This window comes from Bombina bombina, chromosome 4, assembly GCF_027579735.1.
Source record: "Bombina bombina isolate aBomBom1 chromosome 4, aBomBom1.pri, whole genome shotgun sequence".
Classification (NCBI taxonomy): domain Eukaryota; kingdom Metazoa; phylum Chordata; class Amphibia; order Anura; family Bombinatoridae; genus Bombina; species Bombina bombina.
In genome coordinates, this window is record NC_069502.1 from 1,195,632,093 (window position 1) to 1,195,655,471 (window position 23,379).

Here is a 23,379-nt window from a genome sequence, read left to right on the forward strand (position 1 = left end):
CTGGCCAATCAGAGTACAGGTCACCTTCTACTACTAATCAGAGCAGCCTGCAAGGAACCTAAGGGTTGTAGGAAGGAAAACAGAACTGTGGCAGAATATTTAACATTTGCACACCGGTTGATAGGATGGTGCAAATGCTCAACAAATATTTATTTTATACAGGTGGTGAGAGTCAAAGATCCATTACTCATTGGAATTACTCTTCCCTGCCACTAGGAGGAGGCAATAATTCCTAAACCCCAAGTGCTCTATAAAACCCCTCCAACCTAACTGATAAATAAGGCAGGGTGCGCTATCAATATCACTAGAATTAGTAAGTAAATTGATAGTACAAGTCCATGGTAAAACTTAATAACCAGAGAATGTTATGGCTAGAATAAAAGTTTCACAAAATATTAAAATAAAGTATTACACTCATTTATAAACATATGTAACATAAAATATGTTTATTATTTAAAAACTGTATACAAAGTGTTTACAAACTTTATGATGATGATATATATATATATATATATATATATATACACACAAACACAAACAGTATATGTATGCATGTATATATATATATATATCAAAATAACAAGAATATTGCATTGAGCAATGATACTTTCCCCCCCCTAAAAACTTGTATTGTTTATTCACGTTACAATATACAAAAACATGACAAATCAATATAGTTTGCAATATGACATTATTAACATACGGGTAGATTACAAGTGTTGCGGTACGGCTTTTAATGCTAAAAAAATTGGCCATTTCAGTGTAATGGCCAGGAATGCATATTACGAGTTGTGTCGGTATAGCTTTAACGCAAGCATTTTAAGCTGTAACGCAACGTCCATTCTGCACTCAAAAAAATAAACTTTTTGTATGGGACTTACATAGCGATTCTATTACAGGTTGTGCGTTCAGGCTAAAATGCTTGCATTACAGCCTATACCGACTCGATCCATACTGCAATCTGAAACCAGTAGTTATGGATTTTGCAAAACAAAAATGTTTCACAAAACTCATAACTAAAGTGTTACAAAGTACACTAACACCCATAAACTACCTATTAACCCCTAATCTGCAGCCCAACCCCATTGTGACTATAAAAATAAACCTATTAACCCCTAATCTGCTGCCAACCCACATCACCAACACTATAATAAAGCTATTAACCCCTAATCCGCCCCTCCCCGACATCGCAGACACTATAATAAAGTTATTAAACCCTAAACCTCCAGTCTCCTACATTCTGGCCACTAAATAAACCTATAAACCCCTAAACCTCCGGCCTCCCACATTGCTGCTACTAAATAAACATATTAACCCCTAAACTGCCAGCCTCCCCACATCGCAAAACACTAAATTAAACTTTTAACCCATAAACCAAATACCCCCCTAACTTAAAGGGACAGTCTAGTCCAAAATAAACTTTCATGATTCAGATAGAGAATGTAATTTTAAACAATTTTTCAGTTTACTTTTATCACCAATTTTGCTTTGTTCTCTTGGTATTCTCAGTTGAAAGCTAAACCTAGGAGGTTCATATGCTAATTTCTAAGCCCTTGAAGGCCGCCTCTTCTCTCAGGGCATTTTGACAGGTTTTCACTACTAGAGGGTGTTAGTTCACGTTTATCATATAGATAACACTGTGCTCACGCACGTGGAGTTCCAGTGAGCAAGCTCTGATTGGCTAAAATGGATGTCTGTCAAAAGAACTGAAATAAGGGGGCAGTCTGCAGAGGCTTAGATACAAGGTAATCACAGAGGTAAAAAGTGTATTTATATAAGTGTGTTGGTTATGCAAAACTAGGGAATGGTAAATAAAGGGATTATCTATCTTTTCAAACAATAAAAATTCTGGTGTAGACTGTCCCTTTAAAATTAAAATTACAATATAACTATCTTAAAATAAATAAAAACTTACCTGTAAAATTAAAATAAACCTAACATTAAACTATAAATTAACCTAACATTACTATTCTAATAAAATAAAAAAATACTACCAATTAAAAAATCTAAATGAAAAATTTAAAAAAAACTAACACTACAAAAAAATCTAAAATTACAAAAAATAATAAACACTAAATTGCGAAAAATAAAAAACATTAAGCTTACAAAAATAGTAAATGAAATTATCAAAAATAAAAACAATTACACCTAATTTAGTAACCCTATAAAAATAAAAAAGCCCCCCAAAATAAAAACACCCCCTAACCTACAATGAACTACCAATAGCCCTTAAAAGGGCCTTTTGTAGGACATTGCCCTAAGTTAAACAGCTCTTTTACCTGTAAAAAAAATACAAAGTCACCCCAACAGTAAAACTCACAACCCAACCAACCCCACAAAATAAAAAACCTAACTCTAAAAAAAAACTAAGCTACCCATTACCCCTAAACCTAACACCCCCCTAACTTAAAATTAGGATTAGGGGTTAATAACTTTATTATAGTGTTGACGATGTCGGGGAGCGGCGGAATAGGGGTTAATAGCTTTATTTAGGTGTCGGCAATCTCGGGGGCATTGGATTAGGGGTGTTTAGACTAGGGGTTTATGTTAGGGTGTTAGGTTTAAACATAACCTTTTTTCCCCATAGACATCAATGGGGTTGTGTTACGGAGAATTTTCATTCCGCATTTTAGTTGTTACGTTTTTTCTAACATGTCTATGGCGGAAAGCGTGCATGAGCACGTCAAATCAGCCTTTGGATTTTGTGCAGTATGGAGCTTAATGCCACCATATCGCATGCACAAGGAGGCTTGTCAGTAACTCGTAATGGCAGCGCTATGGAGAGTGAAAAACCCCCAACTCTTTTGGCATTAGTTTTGCACCGTGTTAAGAGCAAAAACTTGTAATCTAGGTGATAGTATTTAATGTGCCATGAGTTGTAGATAGCCATAGATGGATGAGGAGAGTTCCCATCTTGAGTCTCTACTTATTAGGTCTTTATCAAAACATTTTATAGATTGGAACATCTCATTAAAGGTTAATAGTCCATATTTTCCAGTTTTTGCAAACTACATTGGTAACATCTATGTATCAGTGAACAACAGCAAAACAATTATTAACAAAAATTCATTATACAAAATTATAGTAACCTAGGGATATCTAGATAACTGAGTAGAACCAAAAGGAGAGTTCTAAAAATATATCTCCACAACGTACATACAGTAGTTTTAGAATTTCTCAATAAAGGCCTGCCGGCTGTTTATGACTTGCGTTTATATACCCAAACATATTTTCTAACTCCAAAGTTTAAGTCCCATTTGGGCGAGAGTACATATATTGCTCCCATAAGAACAACATATCAAGGTAGAAATTGAATTGACCTGTTTTAACCCCTTAAGAACAAGGCCATTTTTCAATTTCTTTCCCTTAAGGACCAGGGCTATTTTTACATTTCTGTGGTGTTTGTGTTTAGCTGTAATTTTCCTCTTACTCATTTACTGTACCCACACATATTATATACCGTGTTTCTCGCCATTAAATGGACTTTCTAAAGATACCATTATTTTTATCATATCTTATAATTTACTATAAAAAATTTTATAAAATATGAGGAAAAAATGGAAAAAAATTCACTTTTTCTAACTTTGACCCCCAAAAAATCTGTTACACATCTAAAACCACCAAAAAAACCCCTTGCTAAATAGTTTCTAAATTTTGTTCTGAGTTTAGAAATACTCAATGTTTACATGTTCTTTGCTTTTTTTGCAAGTTATAGGGCAATAAATAAATAAAGTAGCACTTTGCTATTTCCAAACCACTTTTTTTCAAAATTAGCAATAGTTACTTTGGGACACTGATATCTGTCAGGAATCCCTGAATATCCCTTGACATGTATATATATATTTTTTTTTAGAAGACATCCCAAAGTATTGATCTAAGCCCATTTTGGTATATTTCATGCCACCATTTCACCGCCAAATGCGATAAAATACAAAATATTGTTCACTTTTTCACAAACTTTAGGTTTCTCACTGACATTATTTACAAACAACTTGTGCAATTATGGCACAAATGGTTGTAAATGCTTCTCTGGGAACCCCTTTGTTCATAGAAAGCAGAAATATATGGCTTTGACGTTGCTTTTTGGTAATTAGAAGGCTGCTAAATGCCACTGCTCACCACACATGTATTTTGCCCAGTAGTGATGGGATCAATTAGGTAGCTTGTAGGGAGCTTGAATGGTTAATTTTAGCTTTAGAGGCTGATTTATGAAAGGTCTTGCGGACCTTTTCTGACAGTGTGGATCAAGTCTGCAAGACCTCGCTGAATGCGGTGAGCAATACGCTCTCCGTATTAAGCATTTCACCAGCAGCTCACAAGAGCTGCTGATGCAACGCCGCTCCCTGCAGACTCAGGGTGTCAATCAACCCGATCGTATTCGATTGGGTTGATTTGCAGCGATTCGTGTCCGCCTGTTCAGAACAGGCGGACAGGGTTATAAAGCAGCGGTCTTTAGACCACTGCTTCCTAACTGCGGTTTACGGCGAGTCTGAAGACTCGCCAGAAACTCTGCCCTTCAAGCTCCATACGGAGCTTGATAAATGGGCCTTATAGTGTAGAGATCAGCCTCTCACCTGACACATCCCGCCCCCTTATCCCTCCCAAACAGCTCTCTTCTCTCCCCCACCCCACAATTGTCCCCACCATCTTAAGTTCTGGCAGAAAGTCTGCCAGTACTAAAATAATTTTTTTTTTTTTTTAAATCATATTTTGCTGTGAAGGATCCCCCCTTAGCCCCAACCTCCCTGATCCAATCCACTCCTCTATGCATCGGTGTGCCAAAAAAGGTATTGCAGTGATGCCTCAATATCGAGGCATCACTGCAATACCTTGAAAGCGGCTGGAAGCAATCAGGATCGCTTTCCAGCCCCTTGAAACCTTTAACGACATACAGGGTACGTCGCTGGTCTTTAAAGACCAGTTTGTGTGTGACATACCCTGTACGACATGCGTTGTTAAGGGGTTAAAGTAATAAAACCTCTCCAGGATCAATGTTCTATTTACAAGTTTTGTCCAATTTGATATGTTAGGAATTTGAGCTGATTTCCAAAGCTTAGGTATTAGTCTTTTAGCTGAATTTAGCAAAATTTTGTATAAGCATCGTCTAATTTTACATGGAGTGTCAGAGGTAATGTTAAACAATACTTTTTCTGGAGTCAATTTTATGTTTATGTCTAGCACTTTGCAAATTTGTACATTGATTTGATTCCCAGAAAGGCTGCAAAACCCCCCAGCTCCACCAAATGTTCCCTTCTTGATTACAACCTCTCCAACACTTATTACTAGCGTTACATGATATATGCATGAGTCTATTTTAAGTTAAGTACCACCTGGTGAGTATCTTAGTGTTGGTTTCTAGACCTACTGCTGAATGGGCTGATTCGGCCATTGCTAAACCCCAGGTTTCCATTGTTATTGAGATATTGGATAGCCCAACTCTTTTTCCCAAGATCGGACACAATGGGGTAGAGATGGTAAATGTGTTTGTAAAAGTTTTTATACATTGTAGATATAATCTTTTTAAGGGGGATCAAGTTTACACAGAAATTTTAAAATATTGTCAAGGGTCTCAGAAGGTCTCTTTTTTATCTATGTGAAATTATATAATGTCGAGCTTGATGGTAATATATCCATGACCTTTTGTTAAGAGTGCTTCTCTATTGGCTAGGTTTCCATTGTTTGATATATGGCAAATGGGGATTAGTTCCTGGATTGAAGAAATTTTAGATTGGGGTGATTTGTTCCATGAATTCCCTATTGAGAATTTCTTATTAAATAATAAGGTGGTTAAGGGGGAGTACATAGTTGAAATTTTCGGGTGATTGTTTCGGATTTTTATCCAATCCAACCATGTCTCTTTAAAGATGCGGTATTTAGAAATAATGTGATGTGATGGTTGCGAAGGGGCCCAACAAAATCCCACGCCATGAGCAATGTCAAGAAGTTGATTCTCTAAATGGAAATATCTCTTATATGAAGTCTCACTTTGTCTACACCATTCTATAGCCCAATTTAGAGATATGGCTAGTTTTCTTCTAAAACGGGAAGAGTCCACATTCATTACTTTTGGGAATTCAGAACCTGGCCACCAGGAGGAGGCAAAGACACCCCAGCCAAAGGCTTAAACACCTTCCCCACTTCCCTCATCCCCCAGTCATTCTTTGCCTTTCATCACAGGAGTTTGGCAGATAAGTTTCAGAAGATTGAAGATAGTCTCTTATGGAGGGTAATACCCTTCGAAATGGGACTGGAGTTTTAAGAAATCCTGTCAGCCTCTCAGTGAGAGCATGGATGAAGGTTAGAGTCCGGAGATGCAGGGAGAGTCTTTCTGCGAAACCATCCCGACTCATATTAACAGCTCCTTGGCAATCAGCGTTGACGAGTTTCGCTGCCAGGCTTTATTCACTCAAGTCCATGTTAGAAGCAAGGCTACTTTCTGTCACACTTGAATGACTGTGTTCCTGTTCCATGGCACAGATTCTGGTAAGATCATTTAATTTTATTTTGATATGTACATGTAAAGTTAACAAAAGAAGTCAGGGTCCCAGTGGGACTCCTTTATCTTAAGGAATCAAGGATTAATATCTCCTGAGGGGGGTTATTGAACAGGGGGGACTTTAATCATGTTTGTTATGTGATTCTGTCTGCTAATGTGTAGTGATACTTGGGCTCATGGCTGTTCGGAACATAATGGCCTTATCATCAGATGGCGCAATCTTTAGATTTGCGCGCCCTTTTTTGTGACTTGCACTGTGCACCTCATGACCGGGTGCAATTACGTTGTATTCCACTTCCATATTCTGACTGAGTGGCGACGGAGAGAGTCTGCTCATTAGTTGTCTGGTTCAAAGGAGGTGGTGAGTGCCCCAGCCATTGGGGGTGTAAAAAAGGTGCCGTTTAGTGTTTGTCCATATTTGCAATCCCAAAGTTATGGAGGATTCTGATTTTTTAGACTCGGATATCTCCGATTCGGAGAATGCATCTTGAGAAGAATATGAATTGGCCCGGGTTATCCATGCCCATCAGTTATGTTCCGATTGCCATTCCAGAGTACTCTCTTCTCCCGAACCAGGGAACTTAGAGTGCGTTGAGCCATCCGCCCCCAAGTATTCCATGTCCTGTGAGATGCGTGCCCCAGAACCTTCTTTTGCTATGCAAGCAGGTGTCCCTATGGCCGTTACTCCATCTCCGGAAGGCGGCTTGTTTCCTCTAGAGGTTACGGCACGGTTCCGCATGGCCATATCTATGGCGCTGGCTCATTTATATCTCCCAAGTGAAGTATTTTTAATGTACTGTCCGTGTCCTGTCAACCAGTGCCTGTCGGGCATGAGATCGCCTGATTCAGTTCGGCCTTCTGGGGAAGCGATGGCCTCTGAGGCTTCAGGGGCCCCAACCTCAGGGCCGGGGTCGTCCATTGATCCGGCAAGAGATAATTTTGCCTTCCGTTACAGGCTGGTACATCTTCATGTCCTAAGGTATGTTTTGGCAGTGCTGGAGGATTCCAATCCCAGGGGGCCGAGGGATCCTCGGCCTTCTGTGCCGGATGGCAAGCTGGGTTAGACGTTTGGGGATGAAGACAATCTCTTTGACGTCTCTGTTTTTTCTTTCTTTCTTTTTTTTTTTCATGACTTTTACTCCTTTATTTGACATACTGTTTTGTTGGGAAGACAATCTGTCATTGTGTAAAATGAAGAATATTCTTTTCTGATTTTTTTTTTTTTTTTTTTTTTTTTAAATAAATCTTTTATTGGGGTTTTAATAGATTACAGTCAAGCAAATAATTCAAAGTTACAATCTTTCACAAAGACAGAATAGAATCAGGACGCTCCCATGTTAGACCAACATTGCTCCTACATATCTGTGCGATACCTGTGGGGTAACATGTAGGATAATAAAGCTGAAAAGTCTATAGACAAAAGCTAGGTTACATCAAACAGTCATGAATGTGTATACCCCAACAACAATCCCTTATTCTCAGGGAAATAACAAAAAGCACATGTTAACTGTAGGAGTAACAATTACAGCATCTGTAACGACATTTTAAGAAAACATAAAGAGAAACATTGATAGCATTAGGGCAGTCTAAAATGAAGAAAACAAGATTGAATGAGCATATTTGAAACCTCATTTTTCTTTTTAAGTAGTAGCTATGTGGCAACTACTGGACTGGTCTCTCTTGGACCAAATAGATCTTTAATATTATGTCATATGGTAGTTGCATAGAGGCCACTTTTGGGCCACTTGATAAGAATGATATATAGTTTTCTAATAATACCTGGTGAAAACATCTACATAATGCTAATGGTTGCTGTGTTACACTTTATTATGTTATTTCATATTTTATATTTTATAGGGAACCATCATATAAACTTTAAAGAACAGCCTAGTCATGCTGTGTTATGCGGTATAGATATGACTCTAGAAGTAAGTGTTGTACTATATAGAGTGAGTGAGAAAGTCTACCTAGTAAGTAGGCATGTATATACATATAAAAAGACATGTGTCTGCTTCAGCTCTGGATCAATATGTTCAAGCCTGAAGATATTATGTTAATACAAAAATCGACATATATATTATGCTATAGATGAGTTTCCACAGATCACACCCTATGGTATCTTTAAATTAAGGCCTGAGGACCTGCCACCTCGGCCGCAGGTAGCACATTGCCCACTAGCCATGATTGTTAATATAAACCAGTGTGATCTGATGTAACAAAATATGTTGGTTCTTGTGGTATACTCCAATGAACCATAATGAGCAAATATGTAGTGCGAATTGACAAGTACCTAGTGCTGAGTGCGAACAGCATACAATACTATATGTTAGAACCTGAGTACAGTGCCTGTATTACTAAAAGCTTTGCCAGAAAGGAGACCTTATAGTTAACTCTATTAACTGGTAGTATTGCCATATTTAATGAGCTATGAATAAAAATGTCTACCCCCTCCAAACTGCAGAATGTCTGTTTCTTTCATGTAATTAACAAGAGTCCATGAGCTAGTGACGTATGGGATATACATTCCTACCAGGAGGGGCAAAGTTTCCCAAACCTTAAAATGCCTATAAATACACCCCTCACCACACCCACAAATCAGTTTTACAAACTTTGCCTCCAAGGGAGGTGGTGAAGTAAGTTTGTGCTAGATTCTACGTTGATATGCGCTCCGCAGCAAGTTGGAGCCCGGTTTTCCTCTCAGCGTGCAGTGAATGTCAGAGGGATGTGAGGAGAGTATTGCCTATTGAATGCAGTGATCTCCTTCTACGGGGTCTATTTCATAAGGTTCTCTGTTATCGGTCGTAGAGATTCATCTCTTACCTCCCTTTTCAGATCGACGATATACTCTTATATTTACCATTTCCTCTACTGATTCTCGTTTCAGTACTGGTTTGGCTTTCTACAAACATGTAGATGAGTGTCCTGGGGTAAGTAAGTCTTATTTTCTGTGACACTCTAAGCTATGGTTGGGCACTTTATTTATAAAGTTCTAAATATATGTATTCAAACATTTATTTGCCTTGACTCAGAATGTTCAACTTTCCTTATTTCCAGACAGTCAGTTTCATATTTGGGATTATGCTTTAAATTATCATATTTTGTCTTACCTCAAAAATTTGACTTTTTTCCCTGTGGGCTGTTAGGCTCGCGGGGGCTGAAAATGCTTCATTTTATTGCGTCATTTTTGGCGCGGATTTTTTTGGCGCAAAAATTCATTTTCGTTTCCGGCGTCATACGTGTCGCCGGAAGTTGCGTCATTTTTTGACGTTATTTTGCGCCAAAAATGTCGGCGTTCCGGATGTGGCGTCATTTTTGGCGCCAAAAGCATTTAGGCGCCAAATAATGTGGGCGTCTTATTTGGCGCCAAAAAATATGGGCGTCGCTTTTGTCTCCACATTATTTCAGTCTCATTTTCATTTGCTTCTGGTTGCTAGAAGCTTGATGTTTGGCATTTTTTTTCCCATTCCTGAAACTGTCTTATAAGGAATTTGATTTATTTTGCTTTATATGTTGTTTTTTCTCTTACATATTGCAAGATGTCTCACGTTGCATCTGAGCCAGAAGATACTACAGGAAAACCACTGCCTGCTGGATCTACCAAAGCTAAGTGTATCTGCTGTAAACTTTTGGTAGCTATTTCTCCAGCTGTTGTTTGTATTAATTGTCATGACAAACTTGTTAAAGCAGATAATATTTCCTTTAGTGATGTACCATTGCCTGTTGCAGTTCCCTCAACATCTAAGGTGCAGAATGTTCCTGATAACATAAGAGATTTTGTTTCTGAATCCATAAAGAAGGCTTTGTCTGTTATTTCTCCTTCTAGTAAACGTAAAAAGTCTTTTAAATCTTCTCTCTCTACAGATGAATTTTTAAATGAACACCATCATTCTGATTCTTTGGACTCTTCTAGTTCAGAGGATTCTGTCTCAGAGATTGATGCTGATAAATCTTCATATTTATTTAAGATGGAATTTATTCGCTCTTTACTTAAAGAAGTACTAATTGCTTTAGAAATAGAGGATTCTAGTCCTCTTGATACTAATTCTATACGTTTGGATAAGGTTTTTAAAGCTCCTGCGGTTATTCCAGAAGTCTTTCCTGTTCCTAATGCTATTTCTGCAGTAATTGCTAAGGAATGGGATAAATTGGGTAATTCATTTACTCCTTCTAAACGTTTTAAGCAATTATATCCTGTTCCGCCTGACAGGTTAGAATTTTGGGACAAAATCCCTAAAGTTGATGGGGCTATTTCTACCCTTGCTAAACGTACTACCATTCCTACGTCAGATGGTACCTCGTTTAAGGATCCTTTAGATAGAAAAATTGAATCTTTTCTAAGAAAAGCTTATCTATGTTCAGGTAATCTTCTTAGACCTGCTATATCATTGGCTGATGTTGCTGCAGCTTCAACTTTTTGGTTGGAAACTCTAGCGCAACAAGTATCAAATCGTGATTCTCATGATATTATTATTCTTCTCCAGCATGCTAATAATTTCATCTGTGATGCCATTTTTGATATTATTAGAGTTGATGTTAGATTTATGTCTCTGGCTATCTTAGCCAGAAGAGCTTTATGGCTTAAGACTTGGAATGCTGATATGGCTTCTAAATCAACTCTACTTTCCATTTCTTTCCAGGGAAACAAATTATTTGGTTCTCAGTTGGATTCTATTATTTCAACTGTTACTGGTGGGAAAGGAACTTTTTTACCACAGGATAAAAAATCTAAAGGTAAAAACAGGGCTAACAATCGTTTTCGTTCCTTTCGTTTCAACAAAGAACAAAAGCCTGATCCTTCGTCCTCAGGAGCAGTTTCAGTTTGGAAACCATCTCCAGTCTGGAATAAATCCAAGCCTGCTAGAAAGGCAAAGCCTGCTTCTAAGTTCACATGAAGGTACGGCCCTCATTCCAGTTCAGCTGGTAGGGGGCAGGTTACGTTTTTTCAAAGAAATTTGGATCAAATCTGTTCACAATCTTTGGATTCAGAACATTGTTTCAGAAGGGTACAGAATTGGTTTCAAGATGAGACCTCCTGTAAAGAGATTTTTTCTTTCCCATGTCCCAGTAAATCCAGTGAAAGCTCAAGCATTTCTGAATTGTGTTTCAGATCTAGAGTTGGCTGGAGTAATTATGCCAGTTCCAGTTCCGGAACAGGGGATGGGGTTTTATTCAAATCTCTTCATTGTACCAAAGAAGGAGAATTCCTTCAGACCAGTTCTGGATCTAAAATTATTGAATCGTTATGTAAGGGTACCAACGTTCAAGATGGTAACTGTAAGGACTATATTGCCTTTTGTTCAGCAAGGGAATTATATGTCCACAATAGATTTACAGGATGCATATCTGCATATTCCGATTCATCCAGATCATTATCAGTTCCTGAGATTCTCTTTTCTAGACAAGCATTACCAATTTGTGGCTCTACCGTTTGGCCTTGCTACAGCTCCAAGAATTTTCACAAAGATTCTCGGTGCCCTTCTGTCTGTAATCAGAGAACAGGGTATTGTGGTATTTCCTTATTTGGACGATATCTTGGTACTTGCTCCGTCTTTACATTTAGCAGAGTCTCATACGAATCGACTTGTGTTGTTTCTTCAAGATCATGGTTGGAGGATCAATTTACCAAAAAGTTCTTTGATTCCTCAAACAAGGGTAACCTTTCTGGGTTTCCAGATAGATTCAGTGTCCATGACTCTGTCTTTAACAGACAAGAGACGTCTAAAATTGATTACAGCTTGTCGAAACCTTCAGTCACAATCATTCCCTTCGGTAGCCTTATGCATGGAAATTCTAGGTCTTATGACTGCTGCATCGGACGCGATCCCCTTTGCTCGTTTTCACATGCGACCTCTTCAGCTCTGTATGCTGAACCAATGGTGCAGGGATTACACGAAGATATCTCAATTAATATCTTTAAAACCGATTGTTCGACACTCTCTAACGTGGTGGACAAATCACCATCGTTTAATTCAGGGGGCTTCTTTTGTTCTTCCGACCTGGACTGTAATTTCAACAGATGCAAGTCTCACAGGTTGGGGAGCTGTGTGGGGATCTCTGACGGCACAAGGAGTTTGGGAATCTCAGGAGGTGAGATTACCGATCAATATTTTGGAACTCCGTGCAATTTTCAGAGCTCTTCAGTTTTGGCCTCTTCTGAAGAGAGAATCGTTCATTTGTTTTCAGACAGACAATGTCACAACTGTGGCATACATCAATCATCAAGGAGGGACTCACAGTCCTCTGGCTATGAAAGAAGTATCTCGAATTTTGGTTTGGGCGGAATCCAGCTCCTGTCTAATCTCTGCGGTTCATATCCCAGGTGTAGACAATTGGGAAGCGGATTATCTCAGTCGCCAAACGTTGCATCCGGGCGAATGGTCTCTTCACCCAGAGGTATTTCTTCAGATTGTTCAATTGTGGGGGCTCCCAGAGATAGATCTGATGGCCTCTCATCTAAACAAGAAACTTTCCAGGTATCTGTCCAGATCCCGGGATCCTCAGGCGGAGGCAGTGGATGCATTATCACTTCCTTGGAAGTATCATCCTGCCTATATCTTTCCGCCTCTAGTTCTTCTTCCAAGAGTAATCTCCAAGATTCTGAGGGAATGCTCGTTTGTTCTGCTAATAGCTCCGGCATGGCCTCACAGGTTTTGGTATGCGGATCTTGTCCGGATGGCATCTTGCCAGCCATGGACTCTTCCGTTAAGACCAGACCTTCTGTCACAAGGTCCTTTTTTCCATCCGGATCTGAAATCCTTAAATTTAAAGGTATGGAGATTGAACGCTTGATTCTTGGTCATAGAGGTTTCTCTGACTCCGTGATTAATACTATGTTACAGGCTCGTAAATCTGTATCTCGAGAGATATATTATAGAGTCTGGAAGACTTATATTTCATGGTGTCTTTCTCATCATTTTTCTTGGCATTCTTTTAGAATACCGAGAATTTTACAATTTCTTCAGGATGGTTTGGATAAGGGTTTGTCCGCAAGTTCTTTGAAAGGACAAATCTCTGCTCTTTCTGTTCTTTTTCACAGAAAGATTGCTATTCTTCCTGATATTCATTGTTTTGTACAAGCTTTGGTTCGTATAAAACCTGTCATTAAGTCAATTTCTCCTCCTTGGAGTTTGAATTTGGTTCTGGGAGCTCTTCAAGCTCCTCCGTTTGAACCTATGCATTCATTGGACATTAAATTACTTTCTTGGAAAGTTTTGTTCCTTTTGGCCATCTCTTCTGCTAGAAGAGTTTCTGAATTATCTGCTCTTTCGTGTGAGTCTCCTTTTCTGATTTTTCATCAGGATAAGGCGGTGTTGCGAACTTCTTTTGAATTTTTACCTAAAGTTGTGAATTCCAACAACATTAGTAGAGAAATTGTGGTTCCTTCATTATGTCCTAATCCTAAGAATTCTACGGAGAAATCATTGCATTCTTTGGATGTTGTTAGAGCTTTGAAATATTATGTTGAAGCTACGAAATCTTTCCGTAAGACTTCTAGTCTATTTGTTATCTTTTCCGGTTCTAGGAAAGGCCAGAAAGCTTCTGCCATTTCTTTGGCATCTTGGTTGAAATCTTTAATTCATCTTGCCTATGTTGAGTCGGGTAAATCTCCGCCTCAAAGAATTACAGCTCATTCTACTAGGTCAGTATCTACTTCCTGGGCGTTTAGGAATGAAGCTTCGGTTGACCAGATCTGCAAAGCAGCAACTTGGTCTTCTTTGCATACTTTTACTAAATTCTACCATTTTGATGTATTTTCTTCTTCTGAAGCAGTTTTTGGTAGAAAAGTTCTTCAGGCAGCGGTTTCAGTTTGAATCTTCTGCTTATGTTTTTTGTTAAACTTTATTTTGGGTGTGGATTATTTTCAGCAGGAATTGGCTGTCTTTATTTTATCCCTCCCTCTCTAGTGACTCTTGTGTGGAAAGATCCACATCTTGGGTAGTCATTATCCCATACGTCACTAGCTCATGGACTCTTGTTAATTACATGAAAGAAAACATAATTTATGTAAGAACTTACCTGATAAATTCATTTCTTTCATATTAACAAGAGTCCATGAGGCCCACCCTTTTTTGTGGTGGTTATGATTTTTTTTGTATAAAGCACAATTATTCCAATTCCTTATTTTATATGCTTCGCACTTTTTCTTATCACCCCACTTCTTGGCTATTCGTTAAACTGATTTGTGGGTGTGGTGAGGGGTGTATTTATAGGCATTTTAAGGTTTGGGAAACTTTGCCCCTCCTGGTAGGAATGTATATCCCATACGTCACTAGCTCATGGACTCTTGTTAATATGAAAGAAATGAATTTATCAGGTAAGTTCTTACATAAATTATGTTTTTCTATAGACATATATATTAAATTTGTCAGGGAGCAACTCTGCAGCACTTTCACAGAACTAGTACACATCACTGCTATGATCTAAAGTGAAATAATACCACATGCATGATCCACGTGGAGCTGCGCAAGCACTCTAGATACCCCACAACCCCAGGGGATCAATTTAAAACAAAATTATAGGAGAGACACACATAAACCCCCTGGAAACTGCACAGTTAATAACAACAACATATTGTCTCTGTAGTTAACCCCAGACACAAAATAGACAGAAACTGAATTTTCTAATTAGCCAGAATAGTGAGTCCATTGTGCATAGTATTAATTGTAAATGAGGCATAAGCTAGGTCTTGAGGACAAAACCTTTGCGTGCACAGATTTTCTATTCTCCTGGGGCACTACAAATGTTGATCGGCTTGGCACAACCACATACATGTGGTCACCCAGAAAGTCAGCTCGGTTTGTCTCATTAGTCCTTAGTCGGGTATCTGACCTGTCCGTAGCTGTGATTCCGGTGCCATCCAGGTGGAGCAAAGGGCTTCATTGCTGATCGCTTCTGTAATTCTAGGGATATTAGACATCCTGGTTTCGCCAGCGGGCTGCGCTACAAGTTGTGAAGTAGAGAAAGTCTGCTATTAAGCTTCTGTAGGAGTCCTCCAAAAACCGAACCATCTCACTTTCCCATCTATCGATAGCCTCCATTTTGCCAGTCAGTCTCAGATGTATCCGTATCAAAAAGCTTTAAAAGTACGGCTGATTTACTGAATTAGATGGTTCCCTTCTTTAAAGCAGACAGCCTGCTCACGGCTGTAATACCCTTCGGTTAGGCTATGGGGGGGTGCTGAGAACCACGTTATGTCCGCCGCCAAGGGCCTCAGCGGTCCAGTTCAAGAGCCTGCAATCATATAAACACCATTGGATTTATTATTTGAGTCTTCCAATCTCATAGTATATATAGATAGTAATTTTGTAACTGGATGGCTTGGTGTTGTAAAGATAATCGGCGGATTGTCTTTATCCTGTCAGGAGTTCCTGAAATTGCAACCTTCCATGGCCGCCGCCTAGACACGCCCTTCTTTCTTTCTTTTATGTATTGGTTCCAGTTCTGAGCTTGGGAGAATGGGGCCTATGATTGGCTGGTCCAGTTGGTGTGCCCATTCTCCTTGGGCATTCACTTGCGGGTGCTGCCTTACTTTTATTTTGATCCGGCTAGGATGTGTTTGATTTTTTTTAAAGAGCTCATGTCTGGTATATATTCCGTTTTGGAAACGTTCTTTCTCTGGAACTGATACTTGCGATTTTGTGGTCGCGTGGGCAATTCCTTTGGAAGTTGCGCATTTTTTGTTCAGAACATAGTTATATTATATATATATAGTATATATATTATATATATAATATATATTATATATAGTTATATTATATATATATATATATATATATATATATATATATATATATATATATATATATATATATTATATATAAATAGTTCATATTATCGAACCTTCGGGTCGATTTTTCTTGGACCTTTGGACAGTTCTGGAGTGCTCTTGTACCAGGCAGGTACTGGTCGGCCGCTATCTGCTGTTCCTTGTGGTTCATGTCGCCCTTGTGGTGCTGATATCCTGTCGGAATGTCACTTTGGCCTATTGATGCGGGCTCTGAGCTCGGATCCTACTACAACGTATGGGGCCTAGTGTTTGGATCCAACGCTTCTGTAAGGAAGGTTGTGAGCTCCAATCTAAGTTGGCCTTTTCTTGCAATTTGCTTTGAATACTTGACCGACTTTTTAAAGCTTCATCATGGTTTCTAGAGGTCCTTTTGGACTCAGAACTGTAGTTCTCCATTTCTTTAGCGTTTTCGCTTTCTGTATCTTGCGGATGTCATCTCTTGTAGCCTAGTCGCATTTCTTTTTGCGGTGGCAAAGACTCCATTTTTTTCCCTTCTTGGGTTGGGTCATCTATGTCTGGAAGCACGGGTATGTCCTTCTTCCCTTTCTTAGTATCTCGCTTGCTCTGGTACTTGGAGCGCAGGGGTGTGAATCACCCCGTTTTATCTACCAGGAGCTGAGAGGCTCCCATTGTTATTCCTGTTACTGGGATTTCTGGGAGACTGATCCTGTAAGGATCTCTGGAGATATGTCTTCTTCTCAATCTAAGAACTGTCCCTTGTAATCCCATGGTCTTTAAACTCTCGGATGCTATCCTTTGACCTTATAGCAGATCTAGTGCTTTGGGCTTGCGTGTAGGAGGTCCGGGGTCAGATACAGACCTTCGTCCTTTTGGGGTCAAGAAAATGGGTTTCATTTATCTACACCGGAGTATAGATCAGGTACTCAAGCCTGTCTACAAAGGATTATCTTAAAATCCAATGGTACTGGTTGCCATTTTCTTAGACCTGTTATGAGTTTTGTCAGACTCTTGGGTTTGAGGCTGTTGCTGGTACCCTATGTATATGGACTTTGCATGGTGGAAGGCTCTGTCCTAGGTGCACTCCTAACCATAGGAGGCAGTTTAAGGGTTCCCCAGGAGGTTAGATCTTTCGATCTGTCCTGTTCTCGGGGACTCTGACTTATGACCACGTCTCTTGCCTGGATTCGGGCATGGGCGTTCAGTTCAACCTTGGGGTTGGATCTCCCGCTTGTCCCTTTGAAAGGTTTTTTTTGGCTCTCATGGGAGATGGATATCTGCCTGAAGTTTAAGTTTGAGGTCTCTCTGATGGGTCCCTACTTTGTCTTCTGGGGCATCTAATGCTTCCTTGTAGACTTTCAGTTGTCGTATCACCTGAGCTGGCGGTAATGACCGAAGGGTTTTGCCTCTATGTAGGGCGTTTACCATTTTCTCTACTTCCTCTTCTCCTCACCTATGGTGGGGGATGAGTTTCTTGCGTTTGCTCTCCTTTTATTTGGAGGTACCTCAGTATCCGTGAAGGCCTGTGGGTCCCTGTTTTTCTTGCTTCAGAGAGTTTTTTCCCTTCCTTGCGTATTCAGGATTACGGAGCTGGATCTGGTATTAGGATGCGATGGGTCAGAGTTCTATCTTCCTTTTGGGAGTGTTCCTTCTTTAGACAAGGCAGCTATGTAGGGGTTCTGGATCCCGAGCACATAGTTCCTGTCATGGCTCATGGTAGCATGCCAGTTTTAACTAAGTGTTCAGAGCTCTACTCAGGGGTTTTGCTCCCTTGCAGACCTATCCCTTCTCTTCTGAGGTCTGGGCGGAGTTTTTGGTATTTTTTTTGTCTGAGACCATTACCTTGGAGTGAAGGTCAGGGTTCTGTCTGCTCTGTTAAGTATTGACCGTGTACTTTTATCTAGTCTGTTCTCCCCTTCGGTGGGGGGGCTCTAGATGTCCATCTCTCTACTGGTGGTGTCTGCTGCTGGGATGGGACGCTCCTTGGAGTCCGGATTTTTCTGGATGGGAGCTGTTGCCGATGTTTCTTGGCGATTCTCAGTGGGATGAGGTCCCACGATGGCTTAGGGTCAGCTTTGCTGCCTGGAGATTTTTCATCGTGAGTTTGTGTTTAGAGGTGGCTCTGTGTTCTCACAGAGAGCTATTTTTAGCTGCTAAGACAGTTAACCTGTCTATGCTTATCTAGTCTGACGGGTTTTTGTTTTGACTATGATACAATGGGGAACTTGAGGATTGGAGCACCATAGGTTGTATGGTGCTGTGTCTTGGATTGGAGGGTGGCCCTCTGATCATCCCAGTGATCGTTTTTCCCTGAGTATGGAATTTATCTTTCTGGTCCTTGCCTTTCTAGAGAGTTCATCTTCTTGGGCAGTGGTCCTGTAGCAACCTTGGGTTAACTCTAAGTTTTGCTTTTGAGTTTTCTTTCTTCCCTTATTGGATGGTCCTTTGGATCTCTTATTGGGTCCTCTATTCTCCCTCTCGGGGGTAGATAGAGGTTCTTGTCCCTTAGGTCAGGGGTACGCTTCGTGGGAGTCAAAAGTCGCAGGGCTGGCTCCTCGGAGGCTTTTGTGCTCAGCGGACTCTGGGGATCTTGAGTGGTCCCTAGCACGGCTTTGCAGGTTGTGTAACTGATGAGCAGTTACCTGGGCTTCCGGTTTTTCCCCTTTGTCGTTTTCAGTTTTTTGTAGGGTGTTGGGTAATTTCAGGCTGTGGTGCCTTTCGTAGGGACTGCCTTTTTGTACCCGCCCTTTGTTTGCATTCAGTGTCCTCTATAGCTTGGGTATTGTTTTCCCAAAAGTAATGAATGCAGCTGTGGACTCTTCCCGTTTAAGAAGAAAAACTTAAATTATGCTTACCTGATAACTTTTCTTCGGATGGGAAGAGTCCACAGCTCCCCGCCCGCGTTTTTCAATGAGACGGCTGTAATTTAGTTTCTTCTTCTGGCACCTTTTTCACCCTGATATTTCTCCTACTGTTCCTTGTTCCCTTGGCAGAATGACTGGGGGATGAGGGAAGTGGGGGTGGTATTTTAGCCTTTGGCTGGGGTGTCTTTGGATATAGCTCTGATTTTATTAGATTAATTAGAAAGTTGTACACTTTACCATATGATAATAGTTCTGATTATAATATGGGTAAGGATGCTAAAGGAGATGATATTGTCATTAAAATATTGTATGTGAACATCACTAATTTATATTGTTGATATCTAATATTAATACCTTCGATATTGGGATTTTTGCAAAGTTTGAATGCTAAAGGTTCCAGGGATAAAATAAATAGGAGGGCAGCCCTGTTGCGTTCTATTTCATATTTCCAAAGCTTCTGAAAGACAGCCATTAACTTTCACTTGGGCAGAGGGGTTTGAGTATAGAGCCAGTATCTGGGATATGAATTTAGATGGAAGTCCAAATTTAAGAAGAGTAGTGTATAAATATGTCAAGTCTAATCTGTCAAAAGCCTTTTTGGCATCTTTTGACAGACAGATGGAATCTTTGAATTTTTAATGTAGTCTAGTAAATTTACTAGCTTATTAATGTTATCTTTAGCTTTCCTTTGAGGAACGAAGCCTACTTGGTCATGATGAATAAGTGAGCGTAATACTTGGTTTAATCTATTGGCCAAAACTCTCGCAAATAATTTTAAATCAACATTTAGCAAGGAAATGGGTCTAAAATTTGCTGCAGTAACCAGAATTTTACTGGGCTTTGGAAGAATAGTAATATGGGCTTGGAGCATCGTGTCAGGGAATATGTTTATGTCCGATATGTGGTTGAAGTGCGTGGTGAGGTGGGGGACCAATTGCATGAAAAAAGATCTGTAATAAAGGTTAGAAAACCCATCTGGGCCCGGAGCTTTGCCCGGTTTCATATCTGCTATTGCTTCCAAGATTTCCTTTTGGGTAATCAGAGTGTCTAATGATTGGGCTAATTCTGAAGAGAGGTTGGATAAGGATATATTCTGTAAATATTTTTCACATGCTTGTCTGTGCGTCTCATTGTGTCTCTTGGGAAAAAGGCTATATAATTTATGACAATATGATTTAAATACCTTTCCAATACTCTTAGTGTCCTCCACTTGAGAACCATTAGCAGATGTAAGTGAATGTACATACGATCTGGATTGTTGTTTTTTTTAAAGCTCTTGCCAGTAATTTCCCGCTCTATTTCCCTCCTCATAAAATTTCTGCTGTAAAAATAATTGTTGTCTTTGGAATTGGATTTGAAGAAACTTGTTAAGTTTATTACGCTTCTCTTTTAGTTGGCCTTGTGTAAGGGCATCGCTTGGGTTAAGTTTTAAGGAATAATCTAGGTCAGACACTTCTTGAGCGAGTTTGAGATATACAGATCGTTCTATTTTACGTTTATGGGCTTTGAGTTTAATCATTTCCCCTCTCATGAATGCCTTATGGGCTTCCCAGATAATTTCAAAGTATGTGGTTAGTTGTTTAGTTAATTTATCCAGGGTTATTGGGTCTAGTAATATGGACTCATCCAATTTCCATTGTAATCATGTTTAAAGGCCAGTGAAGGAGGCATTCTACCATCAAGTGGTCGGACCAGGAAGTGTGTTTAATATTAACTTGTTTGACCTGTGAAAGGGCTATATGATCTGCCAAACCATAATCTAATCTCAAGTAACTTTTTTGTGGATGGGAAAAAAAAAAGTTTAATCCTTAATATTAGGGTGTAGATATCTCCATGTGTCATGTAGGGTGAGGGTTTTAAGATCTTTCCAGATAGATTTGATAGATGTGCTTGCTGTGCAACTATTAGGGTTCCAGCAATCCTGAGAAGGATCTAAAGGAACATTCAAGTCACCTGTAACCATTAGGGGGCCTTAAGATATATCTAAAATCTTAAAAGTGATTAGTGATATGAATTGGTGCTGATTGGTGTTTGGGGCGTATAGGTTAATTATGGTGGTAGGTTTTCCAAATAAAAGATCCGTGATACCCAAATATCTCCCCTTCTTATCTTTATCAATCTGGAGTAATTGCAAAGAGAGTGATTTGTGTATAAAAATGCTCACTTCATTAACTTTTTTTTTTTGATTAGTGCTATTGTAATGTAGCGGGTAGTGTGTAGAAAAATACTTTGGCACCCTCTGAGCTTTAAAGTGAGTTTCTTGTAGGCATAATATCTGACCTCCCCTTCTACAAAGATCTTGGAAAGCTAATGAACGTTTGTTATGGCAATTAAAACCCTTCACATTCTGTTTAATAATATTTACATTCTGTGACATTATTTGTGTCATAGATATAGTGTTTTTATCAGAAATCTAGCTATGACTATATATGCGTGTGAGTTTAAATGGTCATAATTAAAAAACATATTAATACCTAGGTAGCGGAATAGAACAAAACTGAACAAAGCATATTAAACAACAAACAACAACCTCAGGACATTTCTACAACATAGTAGTACAAGGTACCTGAAACAATGTGGTATCTAACTAATGTATAACCAAATATTTTCCATAGATTAAAATCCATGAAATTAACATTCACATTCCGTTACAACCTTAAGGCACGTATATAAAAGTTTAAATAAAATTTACCATCCTTCAGATGTACTGGAAGTCTGGCCTGCAGCAGATTTTGAGAGTCTTTTAGATGTTGTTCTCTGCCATTCCGCCCTAGGAGGTTGTACCCCCAAATCCTTGCAGATATGCTCAAAGTCATGCAGATAAGACGTTTGTCATTCCACATAATTTGAAGGTTGAAAGGATGTCCCCATCTATATGGTATATTACGCTGCCGTAGTGTGTTTGTTAGTGGTTGCATGTCTCTCTGCCTTTGAAGAGTTCGCTGTGTCAAATCTTCAAAAAGTTGTAGATTTTCCTTTCTAAACTTGACCGTGTACTTCTGCTGTGCATTCTTTATCACTTCCTCTTTAAATGGTAAATTAGAGATTCTCACAATGACATCCCTCGGTTGTTGGCCCACTGGAGGTTTGGCTCTCAGAGCTCTATGGACTCCATCCAAAGCTATGGTGGTGGCTTCATCCTCATCTGTTATGCAGGCGAATAACCCTTGTACATAGGGTTCTAAATCTGGATTCATGACTGACTCTGGAATTCCTCTTATTCGGATATTATTCTGTCGGCTCCTGTTTTCCAGGTCATCAATTTTGTTTTCCATCTGCAGAATGATATCATCTTGATGAAGAAGTAAGTGTGATTGAAAGTTGTTCAGAGCTGAATAATGGAGGTCAGAATCTCCCTTCAACTTCTCCACTCTCTGACCCACCTCTGAAAGCTCTTTTTTAATCTCAGAGATCTCCTCTCTAATGCATTGTTTTACCTGAGTTATGAGGTTAGAAAAATCTTTTTTTGAAGGAAGAGAGTCCAGTAGAGCTTTCGGATTTAGATTGCTGATGTGGATTGCTCAGAATCAGATTCTGATGATGGAGAGGCTGGTCTTGCTTGAGTCTCTAAAGAGAGGTTCGATGGCACACAGAAAACGTCTAAACTCTTTGTTGATGGACGGAGTTGTAGGAATATGTTTTCTTGTTGATCTCTCTGAATTGTTTGCTCTTTTAGGAGACGTGGTGCACTGTTGTAATAATAAAGCTCTTTTATTGAAGAATCAAAGGCCAGATCGAACAGAGTCCTGCTGAGCAAGATATTTTAAAGCTTAACTTGTAAGCAACAAAGCTTTCTTCAAAATACTGCTTACTTTTTAAATCTGCCTTATGAATATGTTATCAGAAGTATTTAAGAAGTCCCATAAAAAAGTATAGAACATGTGCTAAAGTTGCTGGAGCTGTGTTAATGTAAAGACCAGGTGGATATATATAATCAGAAAAACATTAGTGATAGTCTAATATGGCCATGAATCAGGGTTTTGCTTTTATATTGTACGGTTGCATTCAATGTGTGTCTGAGATGGTTAACTGATATACATTCCTCCACTGAGATAAACTCCCTTTGCTACACACTAGGGATTACATCAATATATAGAATGTGTGACAGTGGTTAACAAGGATGTCAGTCAGATAAAGCAGAGCGTAATGTTTTTACACCACATTGCTGTGCATGTCCGATTGGTTTATAAGGCATCAGTACCTCTCAATATCCTTTCGGTAAGAGTTTTGGGTAATTACCCAGTCCGGTCTGCTCACTGGTTTCTCCTTTATCC